The following is a 24,735-nucleotide window of genomic DNA, read 5'->3' as shown; positions in this document are numbered from 1 at the left end:
GGAACCAAAACTCCATCAGATTGGATGGAGAAAAAAACCTTGGGAGAACCCAGGCTAGTCAGGGGCCAGTTCTCCTCTGGCTAACAATCATAGGGTTTTAAAGAAGCTTTACAGTAAGTCCATATCAGAGAGTACCTGGAAAAAATACATTTAGTTAATCATGTAATATTTAGGGGATAACATATCGCCGGCGTTGAGTCGTTAAGCTTTAATGTTATAGTAATGTGCAAGTAAGGGCTGTAGTTTACAGCATTAGCAGATAATTTTGTTATCCTTGAGAAACGTTTACTTGTAATTGAATTAATTTAAAGACAAGGACACAATTTGTTCATTAAAGCACTGTTTAATAAAAAATAAAAGCAATTTTAGCTTTCTAAACCCCCCCACCCCACCGAAATGAACCGAACCGAACCGAGACCTCAAAACCGTGGGACGAACCGAACCGTCAGGTGTGTGTATCGTTACACCCCTATATACTACGGGAGTCTTTGGCTGCCTATCAGAATGCAGTTAAGTCATCCAAGAGAAAATATTTTGCTGATCTAATTTTAAGGTACCATAGTACTCCTAATATTTTATTTAATACTATAAATTCAGTGCTAAATCCCATTACTACATGTCCTGTTTTGTCCACCATCACTTGTGAGGATCTGCTTAAATTTTTTGTGCAGAAAATTGATGATATTAGAACAAGTTGTATCTGGTTCATTTGATTTCACAGTTCCTTGTTTCACCTCTGTTTGTGTTTGATCGATTTTCAACAATTTCTTTTGCTTCTTTATCTGTGATAATTGGGCAGTTAAAACCTACAAATTGTGGCCGTGATGTTATCCCGTCTGGATTAGTCAAGCATACTTGTGATATTATTGGCCCTAGTATATTGACTGTAATTAATAGAAGTTTCGAAACAGCAGTAGTTCCAATGGATTTTAAGCATGCTGTTGTACAGCCTCTTTTGAAAAAAACTAACTTGGATCCAAATGTTTTTTCTAACTATAGCCCTATTTCTATTTCTAACTATTCTGCTATTTTATCTTAACTTCTTGAAAAAGTCACATTAAACCAACTGCAAACTTTTCTAGTCCAAAATGAGATTTTTGAAAATTTCCCGTCGGGATTTAGATCGGACCATGGTACAGAGACGGCCTTGTTGAAAGTTTAAAATTATTTTTTCATTGCAATTGATTCTGGCAGCTCAGTAGTTTTAGTCTTGCTGGATATTAGTGTGCCGTTTGATACTATTGATCACAATATCCGACTATCCCGCCTGGAAAAGACAGTGGGAATTCGGGCCAAGGCACTTGATTGGTTCCGATCCTACCTTTCTAATAGGACATTTTCAGTTAATTTTGGTCAACATCATTCAAAAGTGGCCCCATTGTCTAGTGGGGTTCCACAAGGAGCCATTATTGGACCAATTTTGTTTTCGTTTTATATGTTACCCTTAGGTTCTGTTTTTCTTAAGCATGGAGTATCCTTTCATTGTTACGCGGATGACACTCAGGTGTATTTACCGTTGCGGAAACAGGACAAAAAATATTTTGAGTCACTATTGAGATGTTTACAAGAAGTTAAATCTTGGATGTCAGAAAATTTTCTGCATCTGAATGAAAGTAAAACTGAAATAATTTGGTTCGGAACTCCTGACACTAAAAATTATTTTGATTTGGACGAGTTAACTCTTTTTTTGTAAATCTGTAGTGAAGAACCTTGGTGTTCAATTTGATAGTTCTTTGAAATTTGACAAACAGATTAATTCTGTAGTAAAATCTTGTTTTTTCCATTTAAGATTAATAGCAAAGGTGAAAGCATTTCTGTCCACAAGTGACTTTGAAAGGATTATTCATGCTTTTATTTTGGTACGATTGGATTAGTGTAACTCGCTATATGTAGGTGTCAGCCAAGTACTATTGAATCGGCTTCAATTGGTTATAAATGTGTCTGCTAGACTTTTAATGGGGACTCGCAAAAAGCAGCATGTAACACCAATTTTAGCCTCACTAAATTGGTTGCCTGTGCAGTTCAGAATTGATTTTAAATTATTGATTTTTGTATACAAAGCGTTGCATAATTTGGCCCCACCATAGTGCATCTCCTTCATGTACATAAACCTTCTAGGTCTCTTAGATCAGCAAATCAGATGATCCTAGACATTCCAAGATCTAGATTAAAATTGAGTGGTGATCGGGCTTTTGCTGTGGCAGCTCCAAAGCGCTGGAATAATTTACCTTTACACCTTAGACTTGCTCCCTTCTTTAAGTTATTTTAAGCGAAATTTAAAATTGTATTTGCTAGAATTAGCGTTTGGATCAGTAGGTTAATTGGTAAGAGGCTCTTCACAGATGTTTGTTTGTCATTGTATTGTTTGAAAATACATTTTATTACGCAATTTTATTATGTGTTTGTACAGCACATTGGTCAACATCACATTGTTTTAATTGTGCTTTATAAAGTAAATGAAAATTAAATGAAAATAAAGTGGCTGCAGCATTTAATTGTTATTTTATTAATTCCATAAATGCTTTATCCCAGAATTTTGCCAGATCAAATTACTCTCTCACTCCTTTAGATACAGGTGCCCCCATTATGACTTTTAGAGAAGTGACAAACTTCAAAGTAAATTCAATCATCTCTTCTCTTAATGGTTCAAGGGCAAAATATATATATGGGATGGACACAGCATTCATAAAAAACCTATAAGGGGGCACTCATTCCATCTATTACGAAAATTGTTAATTGGTCAATTAATGAAGGAGTGTTTCCCAGTTCTTGGAAAACTGCAATAACAACACCGGTATTTAAACCGGTATTCGGCAACTATCGACCGATAAGCATTCTTCCAGCAGTTTCAAAAATTGCAGAAAAATTTATTTCTGAACAGATTTCAATGCATTTAAATGCAGGTTCCTTCCCATTACATCCGATGAAATTTGGATTTCGAAAATATCATTCTACGGAAACGGCTAATATCTTTCTGTTGGAAAATATAAAGGCTAAACTGGAGAAGGGTGGGGTGGTCGGAGCGGTTTTTCTTGATTTAAAAAAAGCTTTCGATTTGGTTATGAGGTTTTAAGTTATCAAGGTAAAATTTTTCATCAGATGTCATTAAACGGATAAAATCATATGTTACAGACAGAAAACAATGTGTTTGTGTGAATAATAACATCTCCCAAATAACTGACATTAATTTGGGTGTCTCCAAGGTTCCATTTAGGGTCCTCTGTTATTCAGTTTATATATCAATGATCTACCTGAGGTCTGTCCACCTAATGTCACCTGCCAGATGTATGCTGATGACACTGTCATATATCTACATGCTACAAACAAGAGACAAGCTGCAGAAGAGCTATCAGCTACAATGATCAATATCTCCAATTGGCTAGCAAACTCGTGTCTGCACCTTAATACTGATAAAACAGTATGTATGTTTTTTTTTTTTCGAAATCTGCCAATAGAGATCTAGACCCAGATGTTATAGTAGCAGGGAAAAGACTTCAAGAGCTGAAATATCTGGAAATAATAATAGATTCATGTCTTTCATTTAAAACACAAGTGAAAAAGGTCATAAATAGAATCAAATTTAATTTGGCAAATGTCAGACACATTAGGAATAATTTAACTACAGAGGCCTCAAAGTTATATATTAATGCTATGATGATCTTATCACACATGAATTACTGTCTTACTAGTTGGACACAGACAATACGAACAGTTGAAACACTTTATAAACGGGCCTTGAAAACGTTGGAAAAAGTAATTCATATCACCATTGTAAAATCTTAATTAAATAAGATCTGTTAAATTGGGAAAACATGATTAAGTTTGCAGATATCTTACTTGTATATAAAATATTTCATGGTATGGCTCCCCCTCCGCTCAATAAATTCGTCCAACAAAATCTAAACTCATTCACCAGAGCATCTACAAGAGGGGATTGTAAAATATCATGTAGAAAAAGTACTTTTGGACAGTCAGCTTTCTCTTTTCGAGCAGCGCATACAACATGGATTACCATACCCACAGAACTAAGGAACATCACATCTATCAAATCATTCTCCAAATCCATAAAACATTGGTTATTGATAAATCAAATATGCTGCCATAATACAGAATAATGTGTTTGTATTCATCGCTATAGTGGTGTTTCTGTGTGTGCTTATGTGTTGTTGATGCATTCTAATGTGTGTCTATACACTTTTACTTGTGTCTACTGTTTTTATATATATATATATATATATAGTATTTTTGTAGTGTATTTATTGTTTTAATCATCAACCTGTTATAGGGACTGCAGATGAAAAATAGCCTGTACGCCTAAATCTGGCACATTTACACGTTGGACTTTGTACTCATGTTGATTAATGTGCATTGTCCCTTTTAAATAAAGAAATCACAAATCACATCTTACAAGACGCAACTGACAAGCATTGACTAGCATTGTCATGAGAAAACCGTTAACTGTTAAAATGACGAAGATAAAGATATACAGTAGCTTTCCTCAGATTGACCTAAAGAATATCAGCTTGATAGGTATAGGTAATCCGCTCACTTAGTCGATCTCTCTCTCTCTCACACAATCTACTCTACATACATAAGCTTCAATGAAGCAACTCAGCGTTCCTTCGTCGCTAGTTCTAAAGTGACTCAACTGTTAAACTGTCAACTTGAGATTTTAATTTGTGGCAGAAGGAAGTAGTTCCTTACAAAAGAGTGTTTTGAATAACACTCCATTGTTGTTATTTACACACTTGTGCCGTCGAACGCAATATATATATATATGCAGTATAAACGCAATATCGCAAGGAAGTTATTTCAAACACTCAATGATGTCTGAAAATGAGTTTTGAGCTGATTTTTTTTTTATATTGAAGTTAGCTGGTAACCTGATATGATAACATGGGAAATGAGTGGTGATGTTGACCCTTTCCTGACCTTTGTTCATGACCACTCCCTCATGCCTCAGTTGGCCCGCTTTGGACCAAGGTATTCAGAGGACCAAAAACCCCTGGCCATTGGCCTCGAGGAAGCCAGATGAGGCCCGATCAAGCCCCGGAAGTGACAGTGGAAACGCGACTGGCCCTGGCACGCACTAGCACTTTGGCCCAACAGTGGAAACACGGCTATTGATGCCACTTTGTTCATTCTTGAAATTAACTTTTGCCTGTATATTGATTAGATTAAATCTATAAGTACAAGCGGTGTAAGGGTGGGCAGACTTGTCTCATCCTTCCTCACCCTCAGCACAGGAGCCCTCTAGGTTGTGCCCTAAGCCCTCTGTTGTACTCACTGTACACCTATGACTGTGGGGCCACTTCCGTTCCAACTCCACCAACTGGTGTCAGAAGAACAACCTCCTTCTGAGTGTAAATAACACAAAGGAGCTGATAGTGGACTTCAGTACAAAACAGATGAGGAGCCACCACCCTATTATGATCAATGGGGCCACAGTGGAGAGAGTGGACAGTTTCCAATACCTTTCCAATTACCGTTCTCATCACATCATATTAACACCCTGGTGGAGAAAGCACGCCAGTGTCTTTGCCAAGGGCATAGATTACGCGAGGTACGCAGGTCAACTCTTGTTGAATAATTTTTGCTGAAAATTTAAAATATTCGCTACCCACTTATTTTTAGTGTATTTTCTTTTGTAACGTCTTTTATTTTCACAGATACATTATCAAAGCCCTTCAAATTAGAATAAAGATGGTGATTGTTAATGCTGAATTCAGATTTTTCACGTGTTAACATATCTGTCTGAATCAGGCAGCATTGTGCCATTTTTACATTATATAATTCAATAGAAATGCACTATGCAATTGTATGCATTAACGTTCAAGTATCTTAAAATACTGAGATAGCTTTAACCCTGTATAAAAACTATTTGAAATATGTAAACTATATAGTAAAATATACAATAACACGTGCAATATAAAAAAAACAGAACATATTTCTTTCTTTCTTCCTTTCTTTCGTTCTCTTTCTTTCGTTCTATTTATTTCATTTATTTAAACATACATAGCATATTGAGCCAAAAAAGCAAAAAGATACAAGATTAAAACAAATTGGTATAACACTTGACATTCTCTCCCCCTCACTTTTGAAATGATGGCTAAGCCCCTGGTGTTTACCATCTCAGGTGCTTAAAAGACTTCACACTGCCTGCTTAAAGGTGAACTAAGTAACTTTTTTTACCTTAACCGAACAGCTTTGGAGTCATTGTAATGTTTATATTACTGATTTCGTGTTGAATGGTGGTCGTCTCGCACCCCCCTGGTGCCTGTGAGCCGCAAAACCACCCTTGCAACTTTGGGCCGGCGGTCCGCCGGCCACAGTGTTAGGAAGTATAGTGTGATATCAGGTCTCGCGAGGTAACGAATTGCTTTATGGCAAAAAACAGATCTGATAAAATTCTGATAAAATGAGTAGGGCTGTAACGATACACCAAACCCACGATTCGATTCGTATCACGATTCTTGACCCACGATTCGATTCGTATCGCGATTCTATCACGGGGGCGGGGCTTGGTGAAAAAAAGAGATTTTGAGAGAAGAAAAAAATACCGGTATTTTTATTAAATAACATTAGGAAAAACCTGTATAATCTAAACACCAAAGAACAATAATAACTATGCAAATTATTAAACTATACTAGGCAGTGTAGGCTGCTGCTTTTGGGTTGTGTTCTGTACTCCAACTAAATTGATTTCGGGATGGTGCCTTGGGATATGCAGCTGCATGTTGGACGTGTTGCCGGGAATCCCCCCTTTAGATGATTTTCATGGGGGGGGATTTTTTTTTTTTTTGAGGGGGAGAAAGGGGGGGGGGGGGGGGGGCATTTTTTCCAAACAAAATTATTACATTTATCTTGCCTAAATGTTTGCGCTCATTGCATTTTTACAATGGGGTAATATTGTTGTTAAGAATTTACACATCACAAGGAAGCTTGATTTAAATTGTAAAAAAGTAGCACAAATAAATACAATAGAATAAAGATACAAATAAAGACAATTAAAGAGAAAAGTTTTGAATAGGTCTAACACTAGTATTCATATACAGAAACTGAATAAAGTAATCAAATGAAAAATAACACTGGGTAGTATTTTAGTCCTGAATAAATGAAATACATAGGCTATTAATCCTGATTCCTTTAACTTAAAGCCATCTTTTGTTGTTTTGACAACAAAATTAATGACAGACACATATGGCTTCCGTCACTTTAAGAGCTAGTGCACGGATCCTGTGTTCATTATACTGGCATGCGTTTTATGCTTATTAAAGACAAAACGACTATATTTAGAGTATAGCCTACTCACAAAGACCGAAATTGACAATTTTGCGTGTTAAAGCAATATAATCCGCAAAAAATAGTTACTAGCCAGCTGTTTTTGAGGCGGATTTTCTATGAATATGCGCATAGAAAATAATCTCAGAGAGCGCGCAAGCACTGATTAGTTTAAAATCGCTTGAATGTTTAAACTGGTAAGACTTAAAAAGACTTCAGTCACGATCCACTGCTGGCCCGATTGTGCAAGTGAATATTCCGTCATGTCCCGACCTTACAGTCTATGGTCCCGACTCCAAAACGCGAGTGTGTATTATCGCCGCAGCGCTTGATGCCTGCCTTGCACAACACATTATGAGAAGAGATAGAAGACGCGCGGCACCGCTGAACACTCACGCTGTTTGTGAAATTGCGTCTGGAAGATAGTTGTTAAAAGAATTATTTGATTTTATTATCTGTGTGGATTACGATTGCGGGAATTTCCCGCATTATAAATGGGAGACCTGCGGGAATGATTAGAATTATGCGCAATACCTGCGCCGAAATTCGAGCCCTGGTTCTGGACAGGAAGTTGGAAGGGGTGTGATCGCGATTCTGCCTTCTCACATCGCGATACAGGATCGTGGACCTGAGTATCGCGATTTCGATTTTATAACGCGTGTCGTTACAGCCCTAAAAATGAGCATCTAACAGAAATAACCCGGCGCCGTATACATGTGGTGTTCGAAGCGCACATACAATACAGACTGCCGACAGTTAAACAGGGCGCGCGCGCAGCTCTTAAAGGGGCCATACCTTATTTCCACTCGTTACAGCGTCCATCCTACTGAACAGGTACCGGTGTACAGGGGGAGGGGATCCGGCCTTGAGTGCGAGCCATCTCTGCGTGAGTGCTATTCACGACAGTACAAGTACTCCACAGCGACTCTAGGGGTCGCTGTTTGACAAAAACGGAATTCCTACTTAGTGCTGCTTTAAGTGCTAAATAACTTTTACATCAGCACCATTGAGAGCATCCTGACGGGAAACAGCACAAAGCAGGATAGACGGGCTCTACAGAAGGTGGTGCAATCAGCGGTGTGTATCATTCGCATTGATCTCCCTGACCTGCTATCCATCTACAGCAAACGATGCTGGACAAAGTCAGGAAGATCATGAAGGACCTCAGCCATCCTAATAATTTCCAAAAAAAGACTTTTCTGCCTGTTGCGGTCGGGGAAACGCTTCCACACAACTCATTACTGCACAATTGCACTTAATTGAAAATGACTGTTGCTGCTACACCTCTACACCTGCCATTATGCAATTATATTTATAGCAATTTATATTTATTTACATGTACATTTCTTCTTCTACCTCCTTCTAGTCCAAATAATTATATTGTGTTATTCTTCAATTTTTAAAATGTGTAACACTTTAAAATCTTTTTTTATTTTCCTTATTTTTATTAGTATTTTTATTCCTAATACATAGTTTGTTGCATTCTGTGGAGAGTTGTACAAAGCATTACACTACAGGTCGTACTGTGTATGATTGTGTATGTGACCAATAAAACTTGAACTTGAACACAGAAAGCCGCATCTCTCAGATAGTGTGCAAATACTGAATTGAGTGCTCTTTCACTTCTTTTTGTACTTGAATGGACAGACAAAATTGCATCAACATCCATGTCTTAGCTTGTGCTAATTGTGTCAGCTATTTTAAAATTTAGTCTTAGTCCTGTGTCAAATGTACTTGTATTTTATTTTTCATATTTAGTCAACCCTGTTTTTGTTTATTCAAGTTTTAGTCGACTAAATGTCTGGGAATTTTAGTCTAGTTTTAGTCAGCTTAGTCACATTTTCATCATGTGGGTTAATTGATAATAGCAATTATTTCGCTCAAAATTATAAATCACAACAATTGTTGTCATTTGAGAAGTATTTTTACATTTCATCAGAATTATTGTACTTTCACCTATAAGCACAAATCAAGAGAATGTCAACTCGTATGTTTATTTTACCTCATCTAGTTTTCAAGATTTATTATAGGCTATGTAATCATATAAATTAACACACTCTCTAAATTATGAAAACTGAGAAACTAAGAAACTTCTCAAATTAAAACGGTGAAATTCCTAATAGTAATTCCAATCATTCAAAATGTTTTTTCTATTAAAACAACAGAAAAAAAGACTTTTCGGCAGTCTGTGTTCTGTCCACTTCTGCTGTTTGCTGCGACTATTCTGAATGACACTTTTTAAGCAGAATATCTCAAATGGAGATCACTGAACTGTATCTGTATCTGTTTATCTGTATTTTCAGATCATCAGTGGCACTTCCGCAGTGTAGTGAGAGCGCATGCGCATGGTTGCCTGGTTGCAAATATTAAGTAAAACACTGGAAGAAAATGTATACTTTTAACATAAAAGCTTGGATTGGGGATTTAAAATCTTGCCCACTACAAGCATAAAGGCTCGTAGATAGAGGTGTTTGATTTACTTTAAGTAAAATCAGGGTCAGCAATAAACACAAGATTGCCGTCATTACTACAAATTTACTGCAGGCTAGATATCATTTTTTATATTTATACTTTTTCACGACATGAAGACTAAAACTACCTTTATTATAACAACACACTTTTAGCGTGAAGACCTATAAAAACAACACACTTTTAGCGTGACTGACCAAATTAGTCCAGTTCAGAGATGACATTACCTTGAAATGATGTGTCAACATTGTTTTCCTAGTTGTTGCCAATACTATTTAATTTTAAAGATGGAAATGTCCTGAGAAAAAGCCTTAGTCAAAGAGTTACATAAACAAGAGATAACGTAATCTTCTTAAATGAATTTGTAGCGTCTGGACCAATCACACACACACGATTATTCATTATATTTAATGAATAATCCAGCAAACCCCCTCTCCCAACAAGCAAAATGTGTATAGGAGTTCTTTGAACTAACCCCGAACTGCAACTAAAGCCAGGGACACACCAAGCAGACGGTAGGCCATTGGGCAACGTCAGGCCGTTTTTGAGTCGGCCAACTAAGTTTTTTCGTTGTGTTCTACACCATTGGCTCTAGTCGAATGGCGTCTGGGATTTTGGGGCCGATTCAACATGTAGAATTGGCATCGGGCCGTCAGTGAGAGAGAAAACTCAGATTGGCTGTTCAGATTAACGAACGAGTCAGTGCACGAGAACAAGTGATGAAAGTGAGCAAAGTCATGATGGTACAGACAGAAGGCTGTTCTTTTTATTTTAAGTCATCTTACCTGAGCATTCCACTACACGAATATTTTCATAATAACATGAGCGGAGTGGAATAAAGTACTTCTAAATAAAGAAGATATTTTGAAGAATGTCGGTAACCAAACAGTTGATGTACCCCATTGACTTCCATAGTATTTGGGTACATCAGTGTTGGGCGATACGCTCCATAGTCATATCGTCAGCCTGTGAGATTGGCGATACACGATATTATCGTGGGGCTCGGGGGTTACTTATTTGATCATTAACTTGCTTATTTGTTTGCTTATTTCTTTACTTTTTTATTTGCTCAATTACTTCGTTTTATATATGAGAATCTTTTATATTTTGCAAACAAATGTGGAGTGTTTATTAATCAATCTGGTTATTTCCAGGTAGTGAGGTAAAAACATAGCCTAATCATCCGTGTATCAGACTCCGAGTATTCCATTTATTATGACTGTGATGTAAAATAAAGCATTAAAAACTGAGGAGTATTTCAATACGTTAGCAGGAAATTTACCAACACATATTATCCTCTCATGCGGTTTCAGATGCAGCATTTTGACTGTACTTCAGCACGAGATGAGAACACATTTCAAGAAAGTCGGAGTTTGCGATACATTTCGTCCTCATACCGCGAAAAGCTAGCTCTGTCTGGATGCGCTTACTAAAGCACAGTGAGGACGCTTTCCTGTCAGACATAGCCTATCACATACAGTAAGCGCACTTCAATGGCAGTTTACACGTCACCTTTTTCAACTAAAAACGTAAAACTTTTTATGTGTTTTGGCTGTTCGTTTACACAACAATAGCATTTTGGGTGCCTGAAAACACAAACTTTTGAAAACAGGTTTCAAAGTGCAAGTTTTTGAAAACTGTCTCCGTGTAAACAACAAAAACGCGAATCTCTGAAGACGATGACATCATGCACATGCGTATTATGTGTTCAGTCAGTGTTTCATTGCCATCTACTGGCCTGGAAGCAGAATACAGCATTTTTATTCGTTTTTGCAGATCCGTGTGAATGGTGATCGTTCAGACATTCGTCTGTACGCAGAAAACTCAAAGGAAAAACTTCTCAGTTTTAAGCATATTGTTGTCGTGTAAACATACCCTAAGCACAAAGGACGCAGGTTAATATGTTTACATGCCGGGAGAAATGGATCGGTTTATGTTTAAGCTACTCTTAGTTATATCGTTATACCCTTATCTTTAGTGAACATAAATAGTTAAGAAAGAAACTGCACATGTCACAGTATATTGGATAAATACATTTGGTCTTAAAAGGGGCATTATTAAATTTTTTTATAATGTTTCCTGGGGTTCATTTATACTGTTAATATGACTTTTACATCAAACATTTTCATAATTTAGAAATAAAAGGCATTTTTCCTACCCTGATTTCAGCCCTCTGATTGTATATGGAAATGTATATGGTATATGGATTGCATATGGAAATAGCCAAGTATTACGTGGAATTCTCTCGAAAACTTTTAGCACGTTTTTACTATTACAGTTCTCAAGGTTTACTAACCGTGAAAAGTGTTGATTACAGCATTATATTTAGATCTAGCCATCATATTGAGATCGTGGCATGAAAGGTTGCAGTGGATGAACATTGTAGCGGATCACAGACACATTGAGCGCATGAATGCAGCGATCTCGTCACTGTAACTATTTCTGCACACTAACGAATGCTTTCATCATAACTGACAGTGCAAACACAATGTAAATAAGAGATTTGTTGATTCTAACAGTCCAGAACACTCACACTGTTTAATTGACATTTCCAGCAATTGTAAAGGGAGCGTTCTTTGATCGCTTTCTATATAATTTAAATCACAGTTTAAATAACAGATTATTTTCGAGAAACAATGTGAAGTTGACCGTTTAGTCACTGGTTTGATTTACTGACGACAAACAATTTTGAGACAAAAATATCTGACTGTAGGCCTACATGAATCATTACATATCAGAAATCACTGGTCACTAGGGCTGGGCGATAAAACGATAACGATAATTATCGCGATATAATTTTTCTCGATAAAACGATATCAAGAGGTCGATAAATGTTCGATAATGTGTATGCGCCAAAAGCGGAACGAAACTCATTTAAACCGCGCGCCACACGGACCGTTTATCCGCTCGGCTCAAAGTCCAAATGGCAGCGCGAGCTCACTAGAGCAGTCGCGTTTACTCTGATCGCCTCGCTCACGAGATCCAGTGAGAAGCGCTTAAGTTCAGCGAAGAACACAAATGTCCAGTTTAAATCAGTTTAAAGGCAGATGAAACACCGCTGACAAACAGGAGAAACACTGCGCAGCGAAACAGTCAGAATCTGAATTGATACTGAATCCATTTAGCCTACCATGGATTTACTGTAACGTTAGCCTAGTAGTAATATTAACTGCACCATGAAATGTGGGATATACATATTGAATTGTATAACATTATTAATGTAGACAATGTATTAAATGACTAATGGAATATAATTACAGTATTTAATAATGTATTTAACTGTTAGGCTACTGTTTTTCATACAAATACCATAGAAACCATAAAGTTACATTTTGCCATGATAGTGAGGTGCTATAGGCTGTACCTGGCTTTATCTGTGGTTATCATGATCTAAATGCATGATACTGGATGACCAATGGTTAATTTTAATAAAACTCAAACAGTCAGAATATTAAATTTCACCAAATAAAAATGTGGTCCTTAAATTAAAAACAAAACAAAAAAAACAGATGGTACTGTTTTGGTTAATGAACATAAATTTAACATAATAGCATTAGATTGAGTTAGGATGTAGATTTACTGTCAACTCACTGTCAAATATGCATTTCGAGACAAAACATGTAATTTGAATATTGCAGCCTGCACTGCACTGCAAACTGTGCTGAAGAAATATTTTTCTTTTCAGATATTTATTTTGTTAAGGTAAAATGACAAATGTTTGAATGTTCTACCTCAGATTTTTACAACCACAACGCTCTGATTTATACAACTTTCACTTAGGAGCAAAAATTTGCCTTTAAACTTGAAAGAAATAAAGATTGGACATTTATCGTGATAATTATCGATATCGACTGATATAAAACAAAATATCGTGATAATTTTTTTTGGCCATATCGCCCAGCCCTACTGGTCACTGGTGATTTTTGTTAGACATGTACACATAATCCGTATATATCAAACGATCTGTAACAAAGCAATAGTGACACAGTGCAAAAAAATTGACTCGCATAAGTTGCACTGTTCCTGTCGGTTACAATAAAGAAGGCACAACATTGTTTTTTAATTTCAGGCAAATCCAATGCTGCTACTGTGCTTTTCCACAACCTGGCACTACAAAACTTTTTGAAGCATGTTTGAAGCACTTCAAAAGCATGTTTATCGCTTAGTTGCTTGATCCAGTGTTAGCGTCACGTCTGTTATTTACCTACTACTACTTGTCGTGCTCGAATCGGTGGGTGGGGCTACTGAACTTTAGGGTTTGTGATGTCACCAACCCGGGAAGAAGCTCATTGTACTCTCTACCAACCGTTTGTTGTAGTCCTTAAAAATCAATTTACCAGAATCAGATTGTGATGTAGTCCCCCAGAAGAATGTATTTATTTATCTATATATATATATATATATATATATATATAAGGGTGCTCCGTTTCATCTGGTGCCGATTGTTATCGGCCGATAACAGCTTTATATAATTTGACTGTAGGTCTCTATAAAGGCGATTAGAAGAGACGGAAAATCAGATGACGCAAAACTCGCAAGACAATAGTACTATGCGCAGCTAAAATTGATTCTCTACATTAACCAGTCTGGCAGTTCTACCAGGTGTCTGAAAAGGACAATAAATTTGCAACGTCTTTGCGGAGACATTCCAACAACAGCAACCCTACAACAATGACAACAACAAACGAGGGCTGTGCGATTTTAGTGCATTTCTTTCCTTCACATCGGTGTGCTTTCATTCCTCCCTAAAAGCCCAAACTTAATGTCCAAATCAGCTAGATCAGTGAATGTTGTATAATACAGTCTACAGTTGTCAAACTGCAGGATGTGCTCAATAATAAAAAAAATGATTAAAGGGGTAATCGGATGCAAATTTCACTTTTATATGCACGGCCGCATTAACAATAGGGCTAGGCGGGGCTAAAGCCCCGGGGCCCGAACAAGGAGGGGGCCCTTGATTGGCTGTGGAGCAGATAGGCCTACTACTAGATTGCCAAAGCCTTACCACGCAACGCCCCCCACAAATTAGCCCTGTTATTTAGTAGCACTTTGCCGAATATACCATGCATTATCATGGAATCATTAATATTATAGTGACCGTTCGCAAAGACCTGCCTTTTTTAGTTACTGTGTGACAAGCCAGGCGGCTCTCACGAGTCACGCACATCATGTTCTCACTCACGCACTGAAAAATACATCGCGGGGCTAACGTTACACAATTGACTACGAGAGAGAGTTCAGAGCAGCTTACTGTTGATATGAAACAAAGTCTCAACTTTCAAATATTGTAATTTAAATAATTTAAACAATACCGTTTTCAAGTTCAAGTCCACCGACGTTCATGTACTGACAGCTTTGTTGTCGGACTAAATTGCATATTCGGCGTTATGATTGGCCAGGTGGCCTGTCAATCAAACCCCCGTGGGCAGCAGGACAGGGCATGGTGAAATGAAACGTCACGTTTTAATTTAACATAATACATTTATTCTATATTTAACTTGTGAACGATCGACCTGCTGCTGCACATAGGCCTATAGATGGCTGCCTGGAGTGCCTGCGCCTTATTTAGAATTAGCTACGCATCAACCAATAAATCGCCTCCACCCTTCACTTCATTCTAGAGTCTAGACTATTTTTTAAAACACAGCGTCATCGTCGACCCCACAAATTTTCGGTAAGTTTGATTATTAACTTGATGGATGTTTGATCTTGCTTTTTGTGTTTGATCAAACTCTATATTCGCCTAAAGAGCTGGCGATAATATCCGGTAGAAATATGTAAATTTTGCTGAGACATCATGATGTAAGTTTATAAATTAAAAGCGTTTTTAATCATTGTGGTTTGGATACAAATTATTTTAAATGACGGTGAACTTGAGGCGCACAGCGCACTTGAGTTCCGACCCTGAGGTCTTAAAGTGACAGTAGCTGCTAATAAAGCTGCTGTCGCCATTTGTGTCCATAATGTTAATCAAACATCAGAAAGAAAGTAATTTACTGCCCTTGAATGAATCACTTTTGTAAAATTAATAAGAATGTGAATTTATAGTGAAAACTATGTATTGCCTATATTTGATTACTTTATACAATATAATATTATTCAGTGCTTTAAGTTTTTCAAGGTCGATTTCTTATGTGCCTTTGTTCTATTGTTAATTGTTGTTACTCTTGTCATCGGTAAGCTTGAGATTCTTTTCTTAAGTTACTATTATTTTTTGTGATATTGAAATTGGTCACAAGAATTATGAAATGTTAGTGCCATTAAATTTTGATATGATAAAAAATCGTTTTAAAAGTAATATTAACTGTGAAGTATATCATAGATTGATAAAATGACTCGTATAATGATAGAACATTTAGCTCATGTAGTTGGTGACCTGTAGTGGTGGGGGGCCCTGCAGTAACTCATAGCCCCGGGGCCCAGTGAGCTCTTAATGCGGCCCTGTTTATATGGTGTTTGCATATAAATGTCTCTTTGCAATGTGTGGACAACCACCAAACAATGAAAAAAAATCTGTTCACTGTTTTTTTTAATCCTCAAAAAGTCTAGACACTCAATAATCAAGCCATTTGGAATTTCTGAGCAATATGATGTCATATTGCTCATGCTCTGCCCACAACCACTGACGGACTGTCCCGTATTAGCATGTTTCCGCCCTCAGCCATTTGTATACTGTCTGCCAAGGCAGGTCTTTATGTGTCTTGTGTGACACCCCCTATGGAAGAGAGGGGTTGGGTGAGCAGTGGCTCATTATCATTTAAAGAGACATGCACCGAAGCGGGTCGCTGTGATCAGAGCTGTTTTTGAGGAGGTAAAAAGGGTGTTGTTTTTCACAACCATTAAGGAATTTTAACCAAAGTATGTCACAAACTTTACATGAAGACCCTAAAGAATCATACCAACTTGTGGAAAATGGCCATCCGATGACCCCTTTAAAACCGCATTAAGCCTCGAAAGTGATACTGTTCCCCAAGCGGCTTTCTGAGTGCACCCTCCGAGATGGAGTGGAACATGGACAAGCAAAGTGAACTTTGAGCTTCGGGTTCACACCTAAACAGGTTAAATACACACAGAAATATGCAAAAATGCCTGCCGCTGTGAGTGGGCTGTCAAAATTGCTAAAAAAAAATGACGTTCGAATATTCCCTCTAAAAAAAACACATTCGAACTATTCGAACATCTGGTTGCGCATTTTGTCAATGACGCGCATTACGTCAATAACAGGACAAATTAATACAAAGAGACATAACTACTTGTTTAGGTAGTTTATTTAAGTTTAAACATATTTGACAACGTATTACCTACACAAAAACAAGTAAATCAACTAATGGCCAAGACCGCAGACCTCACTCTCGCTCACTGGCTCACTCGGACTCGTAGGCACTCTTTCTCTCTCTCGCCCTCACCCTCACTGCGCATAAAGGTTTAAATGAACAACAACAATAAACAAATGTAGAGTGCTGATCAAGAATTTTGTGCAAGCAATTTAAGGTTGCGACTCTTGTCCCAAATATAGCAGGCTTCATTCAGTGATTGAAATGAATATTATTAACATTAATTGAAGTTTTACAGTATATAAAACATTGAACGCTCCGAGCGAGCTGTGCTGTGGTAAACATGGAACTTTTCCTTGACATGAAACGGTAAATCAAACCAGTGGAAGCCTGCAGTGCATGAAACTGCTGTATCTAACCTACCTTATTCATGCAATATCTATTTAGTCAGTACAGTAAGCCTACACTTTAGTAATGTTCCCTCAGGCAGTGCGCCCACTCGCAGCAGACAGCCGCGCCTCTGCTACCGCGGGCGTGTTTTTCCACTTTCGAATATTAATTTTCACCTTCGAAATTCAGATTTTTAAAACTATTCGAATATATATTCGAATTTAGAATATTCGTTGACAGCCCTAGTGAGTATTCACTTAAAGAAAATGTTATGTCTCAAGTGAACATAAAGAGACAAAGTTGCATGTATAACAATACATTGGATCAGTGCATTCGGTCTTAAAGTGACAGCAGCCTAATGGTCCTAGTGCAGCCTGTGTCATTAATGATAATCGTTATGTTAATGCTATATTTGTGTGAAATATGTAGGGCATGTTGCTTGCCAAAAAATAAAGAATCGTCAATTCATGATATTTTCTCATCTCTTAATTTTTTTATACTTAAAATACATTGTTGTTAATAGTTGGTCTATTCTTTATTTCAGTGATTGGTATTGGCCAATACTGCTTCCAGTGATCAGTAATCTGGGATCAGCCCCAAAAATCCTGATCAGATTCAGAGCACCCTTAAAACCAAAAAAAAGGAGAAAGACAACATTTGCTTCAAGTGATAAAAACAATACATTTATTTGACACTAGAGCTGGGCATTGACACAAATTTCACAATTCGATTTCGATTCACAAGGTTGTGATTCGATTAGATTTTGATTCAATTCATTGATTTGGTCAGTTTAATCATTAATCATGTACAGTACATAGCAAATTTCCTCAAAGAAAACATATCTTTCAACTAATGCTGTAAACTATACAGGGAACCCCAGTTGGTACATCATTATAATATTAAAGTCGCCATAAACCGGAAGTTGCGACCAACTTTACTTCAGTATTGTGACGTATTAAAATAAAGGGTGTGGCTTGTTTTTTCCGACTGGGGATTGATTGGATCTAAACAAGTTGCCGTTCCATTCAGTTCAATGCAAATCTCGCAGAAGACTGACAATCGGAGAGGATGTTCTACCCAAGCCATAAAAACTCACGTCATCATAGAACGAAGGCCATTCTAGAAGGGAAGTAAATTTTCTGATTTTGATCAAAGATTACAAAAGACAACTTTTAATTTTTATTATTTTATTTTTGTGAATCAACTTGCACGGATTAATTTTTAGCCATAAGACTAGTAATGTGGACAAAGTAAATAGGGTCAATTTTGATTTCATGCCGACTTTAAAGGTTGAAAATTAACCGATTTGCAGGCTACTTAAAATTACACATAGGGAAGTTTTATAAAACATTTTAAATGATAATTATGTTTAATATGTAATATAGACATTTAAATGGTCAGGTTGCTGTCATTAAATGGATTTATTCAAACATACATTCAATATTGAAGAACAGGTTAAGTCAAAAATATAATGAATATGCAATTTAGTGCATATATTTAACAAAATGCTCAGTCGGCAATGTCTCAATTCAGACAAAGATTCTAACTGGCATGTACTGCTTCAAGTCAGACGCTAAACGGTTTGCGCAGTGCCGCATCAAGTCGAACGCACCTTTTGTCTTTGTTAGTGTTGGCCATGTGCTTCCATGGCCCTTGCCTCCTGATTTACCTTCATTTTGGAGCAATACCTCAGCGATATCCTCCAGATCGAGGCAAAAGGGTTACAGGGGTATGCAGTGGAGGGATATATTCAAAATATAAAAATACACAATGAAGGAGACACGACTACTATCGAGGCTAATGCTTACCGGTCTCAACCAAAATCTGAGAAACCCCATGACCTGTACCTCAAATGCAACCAGCACAGCCTTGAAATATCTAAGTCGCGCTGCATATTTAGTCATTTTGCCTCAGATACAGGATTATACATTCGCTTTAACAAGCAGGTTGTTCATTACCACGGCAACCGCTTGCGTGTCATGCTGAATGCGATTTTCGTGTTTTAAAAGTAACTATACATAAGAGACGGAAAGATGCAGATAACCATACATTATTTAAGGTTATTTCTATTCGTTACGATATTGATATATGAACTGATGTTGTCAAGTAAGCTTCATGCTTTCCCCGTTGCGAACGTGCACTCCTCTAAACTGTAGTCTACGGGTGCTGCACTGCTAGTCCTGCTCTGCTGCTCATTTCCCCCGAGAATATCATGTTAACAACAACCCTTTAGAAAACGTAATTCCTTTGTGGATCCTCTTGATCTGCTTTCTTTGACTAATCTCAGTGTCTCAGTCTCACGCACGCTGCACGCGAGTTAACCATGTTCGACACATTTAACTGGGAGTGGGGCCGTCCACACTGTTTTATCCATTCTAGGCACCGCTCACATTGTGTTTTCGGCTTTGGAAACGGAAAGAATACAACTCCTCCAGACAATCTCTCGGGGTACCCAGTGTCCGATTTACAAACGCCGTGGGCGCACCGCTTCACCATCTTGCAGTCAATGTTTGACGGACCTGGTCACATAGTAACGGTTGCTATGATGTGTGGTTGGACAATGGCCGTTTTGGGGGAGGGGCCGGCGAAAGGTCAATTGTTCTCACCTGCTTCCATTGTGCTTCCCTCCCTTTTTAGGGGCTGTTTACACCACACCGCTTTCAACTAAAAACGTATGCGTTTTGACCATTATTAAAATTATCATTCTCTGTAAAGCAATGAGACGTGAAAATATGAGACTTTATCAAGATTTTTCTAAATGTGCGCTCTTTTGGACTAAAAGCCTAATTGAAGCTGTTTAAAGTAGCCGAACGCAATGGAGCAGATGCGGATCAACGAGTGTTATTCTTTGTGAAATAAAGATAAATATCAGGTTGCGCCGTTTGATTATGGCCTCGAAGCTCTCAGTCGGAGGATATTCAGGCCAGGGTATTTTTTTACGTGCTCCCCTCCGTCTTTCAAACTATAGCCTTTCAAATTACTCCGTGAGCACGGAAAGGCGCGTTTGGTTTGGTGTATTGGATTTTGTTTTCAAGCCTTCAATTCACTACTTTGGGCTGATTACAGCCCTCGCTCGCACATGGCCAGACAGTGGAAATACGGCTAATAATTTCTGGATATCTGTCATACAAGTTAACCGAACAAAACAAACAAACGAAAATGTTTCGTCGTTCCCCGTTCAATTTACCAGTGTGTCAAAGTAGCTACAACTCACGTAAAGTTGATAATTCCGCGAATAACTGCAATTGCAGATTTTGAACAGAGATGGCGACAAAGAGGAAAAACGGACTGCAGCTTTAACTATAAAATGAAGCTATCTTTGTTAAGAGGCTTTCATTCTGTTGGCAAGGCTTCAAAATTAAAAATGTTACTATTCTTTACCAGATGGTGCCATTTTCTCAGGTTTGGCCTATAAAACAAATACTCGCTTTATTCCTGTTTTCTTTTTCTGCATATTATAGAGCCAATTGGATAAATTATGGAGCTATAATTGTGTGGGTGTGTTGGTATCGATGTCAGAGTGTGGTTTGTACGTGTGTAATAAAACAAATTGTGTGTGTGTGTGCATGTAATATTTGAGAGAAAAAAAACTCTTTTATCAACTCTAAACTTTGACTACATTTACTTGACAAGGGCACATTATCGTGAGAGCGCAATTCCAAAAAAGTGTTGATGGGAGTGGAAAGTTCTAGGCGTGATCTACTGACGATCCGTAAATTAAAGAACACAAAGCCGGATCATTTCCATAATGACCAACGCAATCTACCAGTTAGTGTCTTTTTTTTTTTTGGCCTTTAAATAATGGCGCAAACACCAGTAAATTGACGAGCGCAAACCTTAGTAAATCACGTTGCATGATTAATTTAAATATTCTCCTCCCATAAACTTTGCTTCTGAAAGGGAAACTCCTACAAATGCATATGCAATAAGGCCAGCCGCAAAATAACTGTCCACGCCTTTTCAGCGCAAATTTTTCAGTGATGTCTTTAGTAAATCCTGACAGTAGTTTTTTTAACAAAAGAGGGTTTGCCCTGGCGCAAGCTGTTAGTAAATCTGGCCCTAAGCATGTTGCACAATGATTGTTCTAAGAATCTCAAAGAATATTTACTATTTGTGTATTTTTTGCTACTCTAATTATGTTCTAGTTGAGGTCATTTGTAACGCAAGTAGGGCCCAAATATAAACTCAAGCCCAGGGGCCCCCATCCCCCTAAGGCCTGCCCTGATTGTATTTATTTGTGCTATTGCAATTTGTTCAGTTGTTCTTATTTTATCACTGACTGTTAGTTGACTTAATATTTATTAAAATACTAATAACATTTTTTTTTTTTCATTTTGTGGTGGGGCCAGTAAAAATGTTTGCAAAGTAAGTACAAATCTGAACCAGAATGAACCAGTAGAAAAACTCCTTAGAATTGGGCCTTGTGTAGTTTATATAGAGACCATTTCAAGACCTGCCTCTTTTATTATAAAATAAAGTTACAAAATCTGTTATGGGGGGGAAAAAATATACTTTTACAACTCTGGGCCCACTAAGAATTTCACTAGGCCCACCTTACATCTCAAACCCTTCTGACGTAGGAAGGGGATCTTATTATAATATTTCCGCCCCTTAATCTGCACGCTTCCACCCGCGGCAATGCCATTTGGTTTTCGCAAGCAACAGTGTAACCAGTTCCAACGCTATGGCAAAAGTTTGAGCAAAGCATGCAAACGGTTCTATCGTTGCTGCACAGACGAGCACAGAACACTATTTGACAAAACATGTCACAGCTGTCTTATAAAGACCTCAGTGTCAACCTGTGTAAAAGTTAAACATGACGGTACATGCAAATCGATGAGATGAATCAATTTAACTCCACAACAACTACATAAATGTATCCACTAACCATCCAGGTGCAGTCTGAATGTCGCAGCCTCTTCCTGAGTCTCTCTGTAAGGCTGCACTCGCTACTGGTTATTTCTGAGATTCGGGATTTCAGTTTACTCGCCAGACTGATATACTGTTATACGGTTCGGTTAGAAATATATTTCTAAATGATGAAAGAAATTAGCTTTTCCTCAAAATAATAATAATAATAAAATAAAATTTTAATTTATTTAAACATTATTTAAGAAATGTCATTGTTTTAATTTAATAAATATTTGTTGTGGAGCAGTTTGGCAAAAAATAAAAGGATAAAAGTTGTTCATTTAAAACATTAATTAAATTATTAGATTTATGCATTCATATCCCACCATTTTTGATAATATATATCTATTAAATCATAAAAAGTGAAATTAATTTTCTGAATAAAATACATTATTCTTTAAAAAAAAATACAAATTGTTAATATATAAAAATAAAAATAAGTTGTTAATCTAATCCATAATCAATTATTAAATGTAGTTGACTATGAATGTTTTAAATTATTGAAATTTAAAAAACAAAAGTTTGTTATAATAAGGCATTTGTTCAAATGTCATTCATACAACATTCATTTTAACTGATGATAATAAGAACTGATTGTTTAATAGCGGTGAAACCCTGATATCTTCTGAGACGGTTATAATACCATAACAGTCATTTTAACTGATGATAATAAGAACTGATTGTTGGTGAAACCCTGATATTTTCTGAGACGGTTATAATACCATATCAGTCATTTTAACTAATGATAATAATAACTGATTGTTTACCAACACCGGCAGCTGGCTGAGAAAATCCCTGCTGGAGATGCCACCAGAAGTGTATGTGCAAGGAGCCACTGAGACAGAGGCCGCAATTTGTGCTTGCTGTCTGTCCAGATCTGAGACCTTGAAAAAGTTGTTTTAAAATAATAATAATAATACTTAGGAGAACTAAATTAAAATAAATTCTTCATCTAATAAGAATTAACTAGACGTTTTTATAGAAATATATAATTATAAGCCAAATCAAAGAAATTTATTGATTTTTACACTTTTAAGGGCATTTTCCCCGTTATAATAATATATAATAATATAATATATTTCAATTATCCAATTTGACTATGAAACATACTGACTTCTGTATGAGTGGAATCATCCTTAAATTAAAATCTTATGTCAAAAAAAAAACTATCTCCATAATATATGAATACTCTAATGTATATTTTACTATACACAATGGACTGCTGAACATAGACATAACTATATCTGTAGGTGTGCATGAACTAAGTAAATGACATAGTGTGACTCTGAATGTCTTAATGAGATGTCCGTCTCTAGGCTTTGTTATGCTGAAAGCTCAGTGTGGAGCTGATGGCTCCGCATAGGTGAGAGTCGAACCTTCAGCCCTCGTCTGCATCACAAAGACACACTAACAAAGTGTCGAATGTCGATTGCTCTCAATTTTGCACCAACTTGTCGTCGAAGCCACCATTAAACCTTCCAAAATCCCAACTCAGCATGTCCGGTTTCCAAAGCTTTTAAAAATGGAAATAATTTTAAGTTTTCCTGAATTTAAGCCTTTCAGGTCCTGTATCTGATGTCTTTGTTTCATGTTACACAACACTTTTGGAGGTGTTTTAATGGCACACTAATATACTAGTATGCTATACACTTCGAACAGAGAGACTGTCTTCAAATAAACTCATTACAGAATAAGCAAATCATTTCTAGTAATACGAACAACGAGAAAGTTCAGTAGACCAAAACTTTAAAAGTAAAGCGAAGCAAGCAAACACGCGATTCTTCAATAAAGGCAATTGCAAAAGCATAAATCTTACCTTCACAACGCGTTCATAAAAGCTGGGAAAAATGACGAACGCCTCTCAGACCTCAGTCCTGTCGTGTAACGAACAGCGCGCATCCTCCGTCTACATGCATAAACTTCATCAACTTCATGCAATGTTTACGATCGAACCGTAGTCGTGCTGGATCCTTCCTGCTTTAGCGTGTTTTACTAGCTGTGGATGCATGGGATAGGCCTGCAGTAGGAGGAGCACACACACACTCCCATTAGCGCTTCATTTCCTACGCGCACGTTCCCGTATCTTCTAGCGAAGCGAAGGGTGCTTCTCATTTCTTATTTGTGCATCCTCGTTTCCTTTCCTCGCTTCCTTTCCTCGCGTCTCAGCTCCACCCCCTGTAGGACGCGAGGGAAGGCTGCAAGGAAAAAAAATGAGGACGGAGGAATTGAATGAAAGCTTTTTTATACATTGGAATACTTGATCACTGGTCACTTCACTGCGTCATCAGCAGTGCTCAAAGGATCTGCCCTTATGTTGTTAAAGTTTGTTTATTTAAGAAATTAATAATAAATAATAATAAAGCAAGATACCTTGTTGAAATATCTCCCTATAAAATAAATTTATTTAAAA

The 24,735-nt window shown here is 37.2% G+C and overlaps 1 protein-coding gene across 2 annotated transcripts in view; it reads right to left on the bottom strand.

Annotated features, from left to right (window-relative positions):
* The window catches only part of acvr1l (activin A receptor, type 1 like), a 66,653-nt gene extending 42,334 nt beyond the window's left edge, over positions 1-24,319 (bottom strand). Inside the window, exon 1 of one of the 2 annotated variants that reach the window (XM_056252230.1) lies at positions 24,142-24,319. The gene's annotated coding sequence lies outside the window, so the exon portion shown is untranslated. The remainder of the gene's footprint in view (positions 1-24,141) is intronic. The other variant, XM_056252231.1, reaches the window with a different exon arrangement.
* Between the last annotated feature and the right edge of the window lie 416 nt (positions 24,320-24,735).

Source organism: Rhinichthys klamathensis, unplaced genomic scaffold (genome assembly GCF_029890125.1).
Source record: "Rhinichthys klamathensis goyatoka isolate OS25496 unplaced genomic scaffold, OSU_Roscu_1.1 h1tg000093l_1, whole genome shotgun sequence".
Taxonomy (NCBI): Eukaryota; Metazoa; Chordata; class Actinopteri; order Cypriniformes; family Leuciscidae; genus Rhinichthys; species Rhinichthys klamathensis.
Note: the sequence above shows the minus strand (reverse complement) of the source record. Positions and strands in the feature narration are given on the sequence as shown.